The sequence below is a fragment of the Astyanax mexicanus genome, chromosome 10, assembly GCF_023375975.1.
Source record: "Astyanax mexicanus isolate ESR-SI-001 chromosome 10, AstMex3_surface, whole genome shotgun sequence".
Classification (NCBI taxonomy): domain Eukaryota; kingdom Metazoa; phylum Chordata; class Actinopteri; order Characiformes; family Acestrorhamphidae; genus Astyanax; species Astyanax mexicanus.
This window is the reverse complement of record NC_064417.1, coordinates 51695978-51710592: the sequence shown is the minus strand read 5'-3', so window position 1 is coordinate 51710592 and position 14615 is coordinate 51695978. Positions and strand designations below refer to the sequence as shown.

Sequence of the window (14615 nt, the reverse complement as noted above, 5' to 3'; positions counted from 1 at the left end):
CCTAAATGGACGTAGCAAAGTGGAATGCCACGAGGAAGGCGGATCTGGAGTATCTCCGGTTCCTCGCGGAGCTAATTCGGGGGGATGAACCGCTCCCGGCGCCTCTCCGCGGGGTGGAGAGTGTCGGCCCAGCTCCAGCTAAGCTAACTAGCATGTTAGCTCCACCGCACTCTCCAGCCCGGCCGACTTCCAGCACTCCAGCGCGGCCGGCTTCCAGCTCTCCAGCGCGGCCGACTTCCAGCACTCCAGCGCGGCCGGCTTCCAGCTCTCCAGCCCGGCCAACTTTCAGCACTACAGCTCGGCAGGCTTCCAGCTCTCTAGCCCGACCGGCTTCCAGCTCACCAGCCCGGCTGGCTTCCAGATCTTCGACTCCGGCTCCGGAAGCAAGCTCCGGTCCGGTGTTTACAACCACGCCCACTGCTGAATCTGCAGCTCCTGTCCGGATCTTGGCGGCAGCCGCACTCTCAGCTCCCGCTGAAGCGGCTTCTTCGCCAGCGGTGCCAGCCACCTCCAAGCCCTGACTCTGTGCCTGCGGCTCCGGCCGCCTCTGACCCAGTTCCCGCGGCTCCGGCCGTCTCTGACTCTGTGCCCGCGGCTCCGGCCGTCTCTGACTCTGTGCCCGCGGCTCCGGCCGCCTCTGACCCAGTTCCCGCGGCTCCGGCCGCCTCTGACCCAGTTCCCGCGGCCCCGGCCGCCTCTGACTCTGTGCCCGCTGTTACCCCAGTTCTTGTGCCTGGGGGTCCAGCCTCTGCTCCTGTGCCTACTCCCAGGTCACGAGCTCCTAGACCCGCCGCGCCTGCTCAAGCTGCACCCGCCGCGCCTGCTCAAGCTGCACCCGCCGCGCCTGCTCAAGCACCAGCAGCACCCTCTGCCCCAGCTCAAGCACCAGCAGCACCCTCTGCCCCAGCTCAAGCACCAGCAGCACCCTCTGCCCCAGCTCAAGCACCAGCAGCACCCTCTGCCCCAGCTCAAGCACCAGCAGCACCCTCTGCCCCAGCTCAAGCACCAGCAGCACCCTCTGCCCCAGCTCAAGCACCAGCAGCACCCGCTGCCCCAGCTCAAGCACCAGCAGCACCCGCTGCCCCAGCTCAAGCACCAGCAGCACCCGCTGCCCCAGCTCAAGCACCAGCAGCACCCGCTGCCCCAGCTCAAGCACCAGCAGCACCCGCTGCCCCAGCTCAAGCACCAGCAGCACCCGCTGCCCCAGCTCAAGCACCAGCAGCACCCGCTGCCCCAGCTCAAGCACCAGCAGCACCCGCTGCCCCAGCTCAAGCACCAGCAGCACCCGCTGCCCCAGCTCAAGCACCAGCAGCACCCGCTGCCCCAGCTCAAGCACCAGCAGCACCCGCTGCTCCGGCCTCAACCTCAGCTCCAGCTCCAGCAGCTCCCGCTGCTCCGGCCTCAACCTCAGCTCCAGCTCCAGCAGCTCCCGCTGCTCCGGCCTCAGCCTCAGCTCCAGCTCCAGCAGCTCCCGCTGCTCCGGCCTCAGCCTCAGCTCCAGCAGCTCCCGCTGCTCCGGCCTCAGCCTCAGCTCCAGCTCCAGCAGCTCCCGCTGCTCCGGCCTCAACCTCAGCTCCAGCTCCAGCAGCTCCCGCTGCTCCGGCCTCAGCCTCAGCTCCAGCTCCAGCAGCTCCCGCTGCTCCGGCCTCAGCCTCAGCTCCAGCTCCAGCAGCTCCCGCTGCTCCGGCCTCAGCCTCAGCTCCAGCAGCTCCCGCTGCTCCGGCCTCAGCCTCAGCTCCAGCTCCAGCAGCTCCCGCTGCTCCTGTATCTGCTCCTCGAACTTTGTATGCCCCCTGGCCTGCCCCAAGGCCCCCTGTCTTTGCCCCCAGAACTGTGCCCAGGCTGGCTCCTTGGACTTCCCTACAGACTTTTGCCAGTCCTGGGCACCCACCAATGTTTGTACCCCTGTCTCTCCCGATCCTGGTCCCCGTATCTGTGTCAGTTCCAGTTCCTGTCCCCGGTGTTTTTTCTGTTCCCGTCCCAGTCACTGTATTTGTTTCTGTCCCCGTCACTGTTATGGTTCCAGTTCCCCTGTCCAGTTTTGTCCAGTCCCCGTCTTCTGTTCGGTCTGCTGCCCAGTCTCCGTCCCTGTCTAGTGTCCAGCCCCCTGTCCAGTCTCAGCCCCCTGTCCAGTCTCAGCCCCGTGTCCAGTCTCAGCCCTGTGTTCTGTTCCCTGTCCAGTCTCAGTCCCCAGTCCAGTCGTTTGTTCAGTCTGAACCCCCTGTCCAGTCCCAGTCTCAGTTCCCTGCCCGGTCTACGTCTCCTGTCCAGTTTCCATTCCCTGTCCAGTCCCCTGTCCCGTCTCCGTTCCAGGTCCTGTCCCCGTTTCGTGTCCAGTCTCATGTCCAGTCTCAGCCCCTGTTCGGTCGTTAGTCCCGTCTATGTTCCCTTCCTCTGTTCCCTCTCTCTCGGCGCCCCTGGTAGTGGCGCCGTTGAAGGGGGGTTATGTTACACCCTAGCCCATGTCTGTGTTATGTTTCTCCCTCATTTGTTCCCTAGTGCTCCTGCCCCTCTGTTTACCTTTCATGTGTTCCCTGCCATGTGCTTGTGTTGTGTTTTTGTACCTGTTTCCGCCCTAGTCCCGCCCTAACCATTAGTGTTCTCACCTGTGTCTTGTTTGTAACCCTGCCCCCTCGTCATCCTAGCCCAGGTGTTTCTCACTCCCCTCCTGTATATAAGCCCCTCTGTTTGTACGTGCTGTGTCGAGTCTTTTGTGTTTTCTAGTCTGTGTATCCTAGTCAGTATTTCTACCGTGTATCCTGTTTATAGTGTTTAGCCTTAGTATCCTAGCCTTGTATCTTAGTGTTTGTATCCCAGTCTTTACCCCAGTCTTAGTCTTAGTTTATGTAATCTGTTTTCTTTTCTGTGTTTGTTTTGTTTATTTAATAAAAGATTATCTTTGCACTTACGTCCTCCTCCTCCATCACACCCCAACGTAACAGGTGAACTCTGTGCACTATGCTCTTCAGCATCCGCTGACCCCGCTCTGTTATTTTACACTGACAGAGCACAGAGTCGCTGTCGTTCCCAGTCTCTTCCACTGTGTTATAATATCACTGACAGTTGGCTGTGGAAAATTTAGTAGTGAGTAGTGAAATTTACCACAGTGCTGGAGTTCACTGAGCTCCTGAGAGAGGCTAAATGCTGCTTTTATACTCCTGTGGCCATGGAAGTGTTTGAAACACTTGGTTTTAATGATTTAGATGGATGAGTGGATTATTTGGGTATTATTTTGAGAAAGGCATATTGAAAAACTCTACGATTATCAAATTAAGGGATTGATTTGTCAAGACAAATACGGAAGTAAATGATGCTCTACTCCGCTCTGCTCACAACTGCAGCCATTAAACATTAAACAAAAACCGAGGCCAACATTCCAGCCAGTTCACATCACACAGCTCCTCTATAGCGCATCTCAGCTCTCAGCGCTCCAGACAAAGGTGCTATTAACTCCAGTGACATCTGACACTGTTTAGCCTACATAACCGGCTTCTCCATCACTCAAACACCGTGTTTAACTCCAACACGGCCACTATCAACACTCCCCACAGAGATCTGCTTAGATATAAAACACAGAACAGCGTGTAACAGGGCCTGGCCCCAGCCGACGGCCACCTCCGCCAAGCTATAAACACTACAGAGCATTACACAAGAGCAGAACCCTGACGGATCGATCACTTTAAATAATTTACAAGCCCTGAGGGTGGTACAGGCCATTATTCCAAAACGCAGGAAAGCAGCTAAATGAATAAACTGAATAATAATGGAGGAAAAGGCTGTTAATGCTGCTGCATTTATACGTAAAGCCTGACATTCAAACAGATTTACACTTTCACAAAAAAAAAACACTTACAGTTGACTTACAGTTTTCTCACGCTTCACAAATTAACCCATACCCTCTAGCTTAAGGCGGATAAAACGCCAAATCTCAAGAGCCTCCTTAAGGGATCGTCTAAAGAGCTAAATACACCCCGAAGCAGTTTCTGGAATTGACGTGATTATGGATGGGTCTTTAATCTTTAATTCCTCAATACGTAACATCAATTTTAAGCATTTATTGGTATATATTCTTTAATATTGTATGTCTGGCATGGATGAATATGCTGTATGAGCAGGAAATGTAGAGTACCAGTCAAAAGTTCACATAGAAGACTATGAAGGAACACATAAGGAATCATGCAGTAACAAAAAAGTGTTAAACTAACAAAAATACTCTGTGAAACTTGAGGTTTCTGAGGCTGGTAACTCTGATTAACTTGTCCTGTACAACAGAGGAAACTCTTGCTCTTCCTTTCCTGGGGCGGTCCTGATGAGTGCCAGTTCCGTCATATTGTCTTTGATGATCTTTGTGGTGAATTCACTTGAGGATACTTAGCAAACTCTAGCAATCGTGACTAAACTGCTTTAGCCCACAGTTTTAGTCTGGCTGTTAGCAAACCACAGCTAAAATGCAGCTAAACCAGCTAATTTCAGCTCATTTCTGGTGAAAAAGTGTCAAAATAAAGTTTTATGTGGTTAACACACACTCTCGAGAGAAGCACATTTCCTCGAACCACATTAACTATCCGAGTATCTGCTACAAAAACAGCATTCGAGACTCTGTGTCTCCCGTCAGTCACAACAAAACCAGTCAAGGCTGAGGAGAGAATCCTTGAAAAGCTGCAAAAAAATGGCTCTGATAAAACCAACCATTAGAACTGGTCCATCATGTAGCCAACAAGCAGACATGGCTGGATTTTACACGACTGGCCACTTTCTGTTCATCTCACTAATGTGGAATATGGAGCTAGTGTACATTTCCACCATTAAAGCTCCCAATCGTTTTGTCCCCCTCCCAACAATACAAGGAAGTACCTGTATATAGTTTTTTATTTATATTTAAATGTCCATTATTATAAAAGATTAAACTTAAAGAACAACATTATGCAAAACTCACTTTTTGCATGCTTTGTATTTTCACTTTTGAAGTAACAGCATTTCAGTCTCCCCGTTAAGAACCCCAAAGACTGCACAGCAGAATTAGCCAGCAGACTTCTTCTAAAGGAGGGATCTGTACCTACTGTTCGTAGCAAGTCAGCAAAGTTGTGTGCTTCTATCGCAGCTAAGCATGAACTAGCTTGTTCATGAGAACTGCTGAGATCTCTTTATGTGAGAGTGTTTTTTGTAGAACATAGACCTGTTTTAGCTAAATATGTCCCCTTTAGGTAGAAGATAAAGCTCAATTTATTACAATTCATCCCACAATTCTGTCAGAGGAGGAGTGTTGGGTTAAGTGCTCATTGAGGAGCTCCCAGGATTAAGTATAAAGTTTTTTTGTTATGTTGCATTATTAATATTGTTGCAAACTAGTGTTTACAAAAATTAGATTTTTTTTAACTAAATAAACTATTATTTATTTAGTTACACTAAATAAAATTTTTACATTTTTACATTTTTAAAATTAATTTTATTAATTATTATAATTGTCACAAACATATTCTGAAATATCCTGATATTATTTTAGAGCCATATCACCCACCCTTTGCTGGAGGGGCTCAATTTTGGCATAAGCTGGTGCTCTACCTGCTGCACCAGGGAACAGTCTGCAGGTTTCTCCATGTTACCTGTAGAGTCACTTTTAGGTCACTTGTTTTGAGTATTTGGATATGATCACACTGCTGATGACGCGTGAGATAAGCGAGGTGATACAGGTGGAATTTACAAGATAAAGTTTAATATAGAAAAATAGGAACTACACAGAAGTTCCCACACTGTTTACCAGCACAAATAATCATAATAATCACCAGGAAACCTTTTTACAGAAATGGAACGAGTGAGTTTTGTACATGTCATTAATATTCCACTTTAGTTTCAGCTGAACTAAAACCCACAGAGGGGAAAAACTCAAAATAGAGCCTGTGAGCCTCTTCAGCTTTAAAATGATGCAACACCGAAAGATGACAAATAATGTCACATCCTCTTTCATGTTTCATTCACATGACAAACCACAAGCTTCTATACGCACGACGCCACCTTGTGGAAGACATACAGTACCAGTCAAAAGTTTGGACACAACTTAAAATTAGCATGCATTGTAGATCAATACTAAAATCATCCAAACTATGAAGAAAAACATGTGGAATTTTGTTTTATATTTTAGATTTTTTACAGTAGCACCTCTTGCTTAGATGAGCTTTATGAAATTGGCTTTCAGTTAACAGCTGTGCTGAACTCGTCAAGAGTTAAGTACTTAATTTTTTTTGCCTCTTAATGTGTTTGAGAGCATCAGTAAACAGTATAACAGTAAATAGCTCTATTTAATGAGTAATGTTACATTTACCTTTACATTTACATATACACCAAGCATTGATTATGTTTAGAAATTCTAATCCTAATCCATTCTAATCCATATTATGGCAAGAACTACTCAATAAAAAACTTCTTCAATAAAAACTTCAAGAGCTTTGAAAGTATCCTCAAGTGCAAAGGCCATTAAAAACATTATGATGATGGAACTGGCACTCATCAGGCCTCTACAGGAAAGGAGGTGCTAGAGTTCCCTCTGGTAAGTTCATCAGAGTTACCATCCATGGGGTCCGAGTGGTCCAGCGGTCTAAAGCGCTGCCACTATGATCCGAAGATCTCTGGTATCGCCGGTTCGAATCCCGTTCATGTAGCTTGCCATCAGCTGCCTGAGAGAGCACAAATGGCCTTGCTCTTCCTGGATGGGTAATGTAGATGGCGCTCTTTCCCCTCTTTCATCACTTCTAGGGTGATGTGGATCAGCACAAGGCTGCGTCTGTGAGCTGATGTATCAGAACCCAGTCACTACGCTTTCCTCCGAGCATTAGCGCTGTGATGCTACTTGGCAAAAAAGTTCAAAAAGAGGCGGAGTCTGACTTCACATGTCGGAGGAGACGTGTGTTAGTCTTTACTCTACTAATGAGTGGGTTGAGCAAACAGCCGAGTAAATTGGGGAGAAAATGGGAAAAAAAATAGTTCCCAGCCTCAGAAACAACAAGTTTTACAGAGTATTTTGGTTTGTTTAACACTTTAAAGTTACTACATGATTTCTAATGTATTCCTTCAGAGTCTAATTGATCCCTTCAGTATTGCTATATGGTGCTTCATGGTGTAGTTTTTTTATTTGGAGTGCTCTCGTGTAGCTGGTGCTCTGGTGATGCGGTTCCTGGATGGAGAATTTATAAAGACAAATGTCTTCAGATGAGCCTACAGATCAATAGCGAGGCCATTAGCCTTTCTAAAGCATCAGCTCTGAGTACTGAGACTCGTTCTTGGCTGAGACGGTGATGTCATGGTCACGTGCACCAGGCCGAGTACACGGGAATTCCAGTCGCCTTATTGGTAGAAACCTCCCGTTCCCAACATAACCCTGATCCAGTTCTATAGGGGAAGGAGGCCAGATCCTCTTTATGAGCTCTTTTGTGCAGATCGGACCCTCAGGCAGTGCAGTTCAATGGCAGGACGGGGTCAGAGCACATGACTCTAATGGTACAGAAAGAACCACAAAAAACGAGCTAAACCCCTCCCCCTTAGAAATAAGACAACCCTATAAAAAACATAAAGCTCCTGTATAGTTAAGCATTAACAATCCATTTAATATCAGTGTAACTACTAGTGAAGTACGCACTGTTACAGATTAATTAATTACACATGTGCCAGCATCAATTTTGATGTGTTCAATACATTTACATTTATGGCATTTAGCTGATCTATTACAGAGGTGGGCCAATAAAGTCTAAGGAGTCTTGCCCAAGGACTCTTATTGGTGTAGCAATAGCATCCAGTCCCCCAGACCAGGAAATGAACATTTATTTGTGAGGCATGAATAATGTTTGTTTAAAAAAAAAAAATCTATCCAAATTCAGAATTTTTGCTTTCTCTGTAATGAAACATACAGTTGGATGAGTGTATTTTAAGCACTGTTGATACTCTCCTCAATATTCTTATTAAAGCATATTGTTGATAGGAGAGAAGAAAATGTATCATGATACAATAAAATATCAGTATAACGGCGCTGTAGTTCTTCGGGGGGTCCACCCATAGCTCCTCGGTGAAAGGGAGCTGAAGCTGAGCTATTCGCAAGCTTCTTCTTAGAATTTTTCCGAAATTTTCAAGAAATTTAGCATGTTAGTTCCTGAGATCTCCGTAGGGGACACTGTCGTTGTGTTGTGATGCAGGGGAGCGATAAAGTTTATTAACTATAGTAGTAGGGCTGGACGATATGACAAAATGTAACAAAATGTATATCACAATGTTTTTTTAAATTTCTTAATTGTGGTCGATACGATATAATTCCAATTATATCTCTATGAATGGGGAGAGACCGATTTGCTCTAAACCAAAGGTCAGATTATCATTTGTACAACACATTTTAAATCACTAATAAAATCGGATTAAAAAAAAGTTTCCAAGTGTCCAAAACACCAAAAAACGCACTTTGTTCTGGCTACTGCGCTTGCGCAGATCTCCTTATTGAGGGAGGATGGAGTTTCCCAATCAAAGTGTAAGAAGCAAGCTGACACCACGACCTATATATCTATTCCTACAAGAATCTGGACACTCTACCCCTAGGGGTGAACAGAAAGTGGTAGGGGCAAGGGGTGAAATAGGACTGGGCCTAAGATTATTAGGGGTAAATCCACCCAGAGCACCCTGGGCACTCTTTTCCCAAGAACAAATAAGAACAGGCACAGCTTGCATTGGGTTATAGAGCAGCTCCACTGCTACCCTGCTGCCGCGGGTATATTTAGAGCCTCTTTACTGAGGATAATTGGTTTCAGAAGACTGAAATTTCCAGCTATCTGAGGGCCGTTGGGATATCGAGGCGGGGGGGTGGGGGGGGTGCAGTAATGGGAGGGCTCCATCAGAACCAGCTGATACGCTTTCTAGACAGGCCGTGCTGAGTAATACCAAAAACTCCCATCGCCAGACGAAATACCGCATTCCTGCTCCTCCCCGCAGCCAAATAAGATACTCCATTTCCCCTGTCCCAAAAGGCCGGCATCCCGGCCCAAAAAATGTAAACATCTGGCAAACATTTGGACAGTTAGCAGATGGGCTGAGCATCAAGCCACTTAACTCAAACTCAAACTGCAGCTCAGCGACCGGAATCACATCAGCTTAACGTTTAAAGAGTTTACATACACATACACACATACACACACGTACATGTTGCTTAGTTTATTCATTATTAATGTCAATCTCAATATCAATATACAGCCCTGGATAAAAAAGAGAATAAGAATAAGAGACCACTTAAAATGATTTCTTTGGTTTCTTTGATGAACTGCTGGAATTTTTGCACCAGGAGTAAAGCAGCATAAAGTTATCCAAAAGCAGTGTGTAAGACTGGTGGAGGAGAACATGACGCCAAGATGCATGAATGAAAACTGTGATTAAAAACCACCAGGGTTATTCCACCAAATATTGAGTTATGAACTTGTTTTCTTTGCATTATTTGAGGTCTGAAAGCTCTGCATCTTTTTTTGTTATTTCATCCATTTCTCATTTTACACAAATAATTGCTCTAAATGAGAATATTTTATTTGTAATTTGGGAGAAATGTTGTCTGTAGTTTAGAGAATAAAACCACAATGTTCATTTTACTCAAACATAAACCTATAAATAGCAAAATCAGAGAAACTGATACAGAAACTGAAGTGATCTCTTAATTATGTACAGAGCTGTATATTAAACTGCATTTTTTTACACTGTATAGCATCTCAAATAGCAACAGCAGTCAAAACAAGAAAGATGTGATAAGAAAGGACAAACTGTAACAGCAAAAAACTAAATAACACAGAGAGGTTTTACTGGAAACTTTAATGACTATTTATAACATAATAATAACACTATTTGTATTTATTAGGGGCATCTCATGATACAATGATAATGTATCAAGACAATTCTCTATGGTAATCTACAACATATTTGTTACTTAAGAGGAAAAAACTCCTAAATAATCAAATGCCAGGAATTATGGATTTATTGGTGTCAGTTTCACAACATTTAAGAACCAATATTCTTTACCGCATGTTTACCCTATTCATCTGAATAGCGCCACCACTTGGTACTTGGAACTCAGTAACTGCTGCTATAAGGTGAGACAGGAAATTTAGCATGCTATCTACTGAGATGTAATAAATGTAATATTTTTTTGTTTGTTACAAAAGAAGCTTCAGAGCCATAATACACTGAAATTACATTAAACTAAAGTTTTTTTATGTGCAAGTCAGTTCATTCAGTGAGATACTCCAAACTGGAGGTCTAAATATCATTTGAATGTTTGGCCCCATAATGTAAAAAACTTGATTTTTTTGGCTTGTTCTGGCTGCTGCACTTGTGCAGATCTCCTTATCAAGAGGTGACGGGGCTTACCGTGTTCATTTGATTATAGCGCCACCATGTAGAGTAATGAAGCAGTAACTTTAGTAAGTCTAATTGAGGGGGCAGGGCTTAGGAAGTTTTGAGTTTCAATAAATATGTCCATAGTTGATGATAATGTATCGCAAACAGAACAAGGAGATATGACGCAATATCAATATTTTGTACCACCCCTAGTATACTGTAAATTATACTACAGTTAGTTCCGAGCCTGCAATGTGATTGGCTGAGAGGCATTCTAAGAGTACTGTTATCAGCCGCTAAAGCACTGTGACTGAAGCTCTCCATGTATTACTCCGCCTGATACAGGTCACCTAGCAACGATGCAGCGCTTACAAGCCAAACTGCGCAGTTACAAACAGAGCAGTAACAGAACTATTTTAACTGGCGGAGGGTTTATAACCAAACAGATCCAATTTTCTCCTCGTCTTTAACTCTTTAAAATCTTTCAATAAACGGCGATAATGGAACTGTGGTATAATCGCAATAATACACTCGAGGTTAGTGCTATAACGTGTAATATTGGCATCGCTGTGCTGATCTACAGTGCCAATATTACACGTTATAGCACTCCCTTCTTTGGTATAATTGCTTAAATGACCCATGGTCTGGTTTGTGTGCAGTATGAAAACACTTTTTAGATGAAAAAGTGTCAAAGCCCTCAAATGGCTCGTTCTGAAAGGGCATGAAACTGGTAGGAATAGAGTTGGAAGTGCTGAATTAGAACAAAAAATGAACAGTGACTAACTGGATGGTTGGTGCTGATGGAACTGTGTGAAGCCCCTCTTTACCCCCAACCACCCCCCCACACCCACCACACCACCACCCCCACTGTCTCCTAAAGGCTGTTCTGTGAGACTGAGACAACGGACCCTCAGACTGAGCAGCTCAGCCGGTCACATGCTCCTCCTCATGTTGGTACAGCTAAGCGCACAGTTATGGTATGGTGGCAGGACTGGGTCATTCCAGCCTGGGGGCTTCTGGGATTAGAGGAGCAGTCACTGGGAGGACAACAGCGCTTCTTCCTTAAGTGTTTCACTCAGGGCTTTATTGAAAAGGATCATAGTAAAGCTTTACTACAACTATACTCCAACTGCACTGTCTGGCCTTGAGCATCTGCTCCTGAACAAAAACCTCATTATAATCCCAAAAATAAATCAATATAAAAGAGAAACCAAAACTTATAACGTTATAAATGTGTCTGGATTGTGTATTCACTATTCACAGCTAGTCTACTTTGTAAACACAATGTAGGCCTGTTTTTTTGGGACTTTTTGGGCCTAAAAACACATGTACACATGTTTTTTACTGTTTCCTGTTTACAGTACGAGTCAAAAGTTTGGACATTCATTAATTTAAAATGTTCTGCATTGTAGATAAATCCTAAAGTCATCCAAACTATGAACTAAAACATATGGAATTATTTTTGCAATTTCAGCTTTATGAGGTAGAGTCACTTAAAAATGACTTTCAGTTAACAGCTGTGCCTTGTTTAAATCTGTTTGAATATGCCTATTTGAGTTACATTCTAATCCATATTATGAGAAGCAAGAGCTCCTCAACTAAATAAAGAATAAACTGCTATAAGAAATGAAGGTCAGTCAATCCAAAAGTAAATTTTAAGAACTTTCAAAGTATCCTCAAGTGTAGTCACCCACTGCAAAGACCCTTAAAAACATTTAGATGATGGAACTGGCACTCATCAGGACCGCCCCAGGAAAGGAAGAGCATAAGTTCCCTTTGTTGTACAGGATAAAAGTTAACTTCAACGAGTATTTTGGTTTGAACTTTTTAACTAAGCAAAGAACTTGGCAAGAACGTTTTAGCTAAGTAAAGAAAAATGTACTTTAAGTAAAAATAAAGGTCAAAAATTTTATGATAATGATGGAACTGGCACTCATCAGAACTGCCCCGGGACAGGAAGAGTGAGAGTTTCCTCGGTTGCACAAGATAAAAGTAAACTTTCAATGAGTATTTTGGTTTGAACTTTTTAACTAAGTAAAGAAAAAAAGTACTTTAAGAAAAAATCCAAAAAGAAGAATTTCAAGGAATTCAAATATATCTTGTCAAGTGCAGTCACCGACTTCAAAGACAATCAAAAACGTTGTAATGATGGAACTGGCACTCATCAGGACTGCTCCAGGAAAGAAAGAGCAAGATATTCCTCTTAAGTTAACTTCACAGAGTATTGGTTTATTCTTATTTTGTTTTTTTAGTTTTTTTAATATTTTAACATTTTATTTCAAATATTACTTTTACATAAATAAATAAATAAGAAACATTGCGTAAGAAGAGGTGTGCCCAAACTTTTGACTGGTACTGTAAATATATATATATATATTATATTATTTATATATTTTTTTATATTATTGGGAAAAATGTCCATTAGCTCTAAAAAACATAAAATAACTATACTAGTTACGCTTTAACTGCGTTAAATCAGGGCTGTAAAGTCGCTAGTTAACTATATACAGCATTTTTCTGAATTCCTGCGCGTGAACATCGTAACTAAGAACCTACGGAGCGGCTTACCGTACTCATGACGTCACGGCAGTTCTCGTAAGGAGTTGCGTGTTGAGCGCAGGGCGCGCGCTGCTGATGACTCTGCGCTGTTCAGATGAATAAAGTGTTTATCAGTAATCCAGTGTGTGTTTAATCCTCCTCAGCGCGGGGGGAACTGGGAGAACTGGTCTCTCAGCGGGTCAGACTCTCCCCGTCCGGATCAGCAGCCCAGTCAGACCAGTCTCCGGGCTGTGCTGGTGTCTCGTGCCCTCCGTAAGGTCCCAGTGTTTTCGCTGGAAGTGAGAGGAGGCGCGTGGGGAATTCCTAGCAGAGTCACATTTTCCCTCCAATCTGATTGGTCAGCAGCGTGCCTGAGACTCAGTATCCCACTAAACACTGTCTAAACTACATACATCATCCAAACTAGGTAGACATTTAACTTTAATTTTCCTTAAAGACCTTACAAATTATGATTTTCTTTGATTTTACCAAATCGAAAACCTCTGGAATATAATTAAGAGGAAGATGGATGTTTACAAGCCATCAAACCACCAAACTGAACTGCTTGAATTTTTACACCAGGAGTAAAGCAGCATAAAGTTATCCAAAAGCAGCGTGTAAGACTGGTGGAGGAGAACATGATGCCAAGATGCATGAAAACTGTTATTCCATGAAATAGTAATTCATTCATGAATTCATTATATGTTTTATATATTTTTTAATTAATTAAATATATTTTTCAAATTTTAAATTAGGACATTAGAAGTACTTTTTTATCTGATGTGTTCTGGCCCAGTATTGTCTTTAAATATGAAAAATACATGAAGCAATGGACTATGATCATTACATATATCATTTTATGTCATATTGTATATTTGAATATATCTTTTTTGAGTAACAAATCCTCATTTTAACATTTCCACATGTCAGTATTTGATGTTTTATATTTTTAAGAAAAATAATAAAAAAAAATTCGTTCCCATACCGGGAGTCGAACCCGGGCCGCCTGGGTGAAAACCAGGAATCCTAACCGCTAGACCATATGGGAGCTGATACTGCAGCGCGCCGCTCCGCCTTTCATACATTATACACTGCAGTGATACTGTGGCTACAGATATACACGGGTTATATATGCGGGTAGGTAAATGTGTGCGTTTAGTTAAAAGTAGTTAATTATAGAAAATACTATAATTAATAATAATAAACTAGAACAGAGAACAGCAGCGATATCTTACCATTATTATTAGCTATTTAGCTAACTAGCTTTAGCATTTAACTTAAATAACTTAGCTAAATAACTTTAACACTTAGCTAGCTAAGCTTTTTAAATAGTTGTTTAATATATATAAATATAATTACAAATGTATTATTATTATTATTATTATTATTATTATTATTATTATTATTATTATTATTATTATTATTAATTATTAATGCCACAGCGACAAATTTTGTAATGTTACAGCAGCACACAGTAACGTTACCATTAAAAAGAGTTCCTTGTCCCTTAATAACGTTAATCCAGAATATGAGAAGCAAGAACTACTTAAATAAATAAAGGAAAAAATACGTTAAGACAAAATAAAGGTTATTCAATCCAAATAAAAGAATTTAAAGAACTTTGAACGTATTCTGAAGTGCAGTCACCGCAAATACCATCAAACACGTTATGATAATCAGGGTTGCCAGGTCACACAAAAGTACCCAGTCTAAAGTCTGTCTATAAC

General features: G+C 43.0%; 1 protein-coding gene and 1 non-coding gene across 2 annotated transcripts in view; both read right to left on the bottom strand.

Moving 5' to 3' along the window:
- Positions 1–13156, bottom strand: part of elf1 (E74-like ETS transcription factor 1) — a 103753-nt gene extending 90597 nt beyond the window's left edge. The window contains exon 1 of the mRNA XM_022683651.2: positions 12919–13156. The gene's annotated coding sequence lies outside the window, so the exon portion shown is untranslated. The remainder of the gene's footprint in view (positions 1–12918) is intronic.
- A 708-nt stretch (positions 13157–13864) lies between these two features.
- trnae-uuc (transfer RNA glutamic acid (anticodon UUC)) lies at positions 13865–13936 on the bottom strand. Its single transcript has one exon. It is a non-coding gene; the product is annotated as a tRNA-Glu (tRNA).
- Positions 13937–14615: the final 679 nt, after the last annotated feature.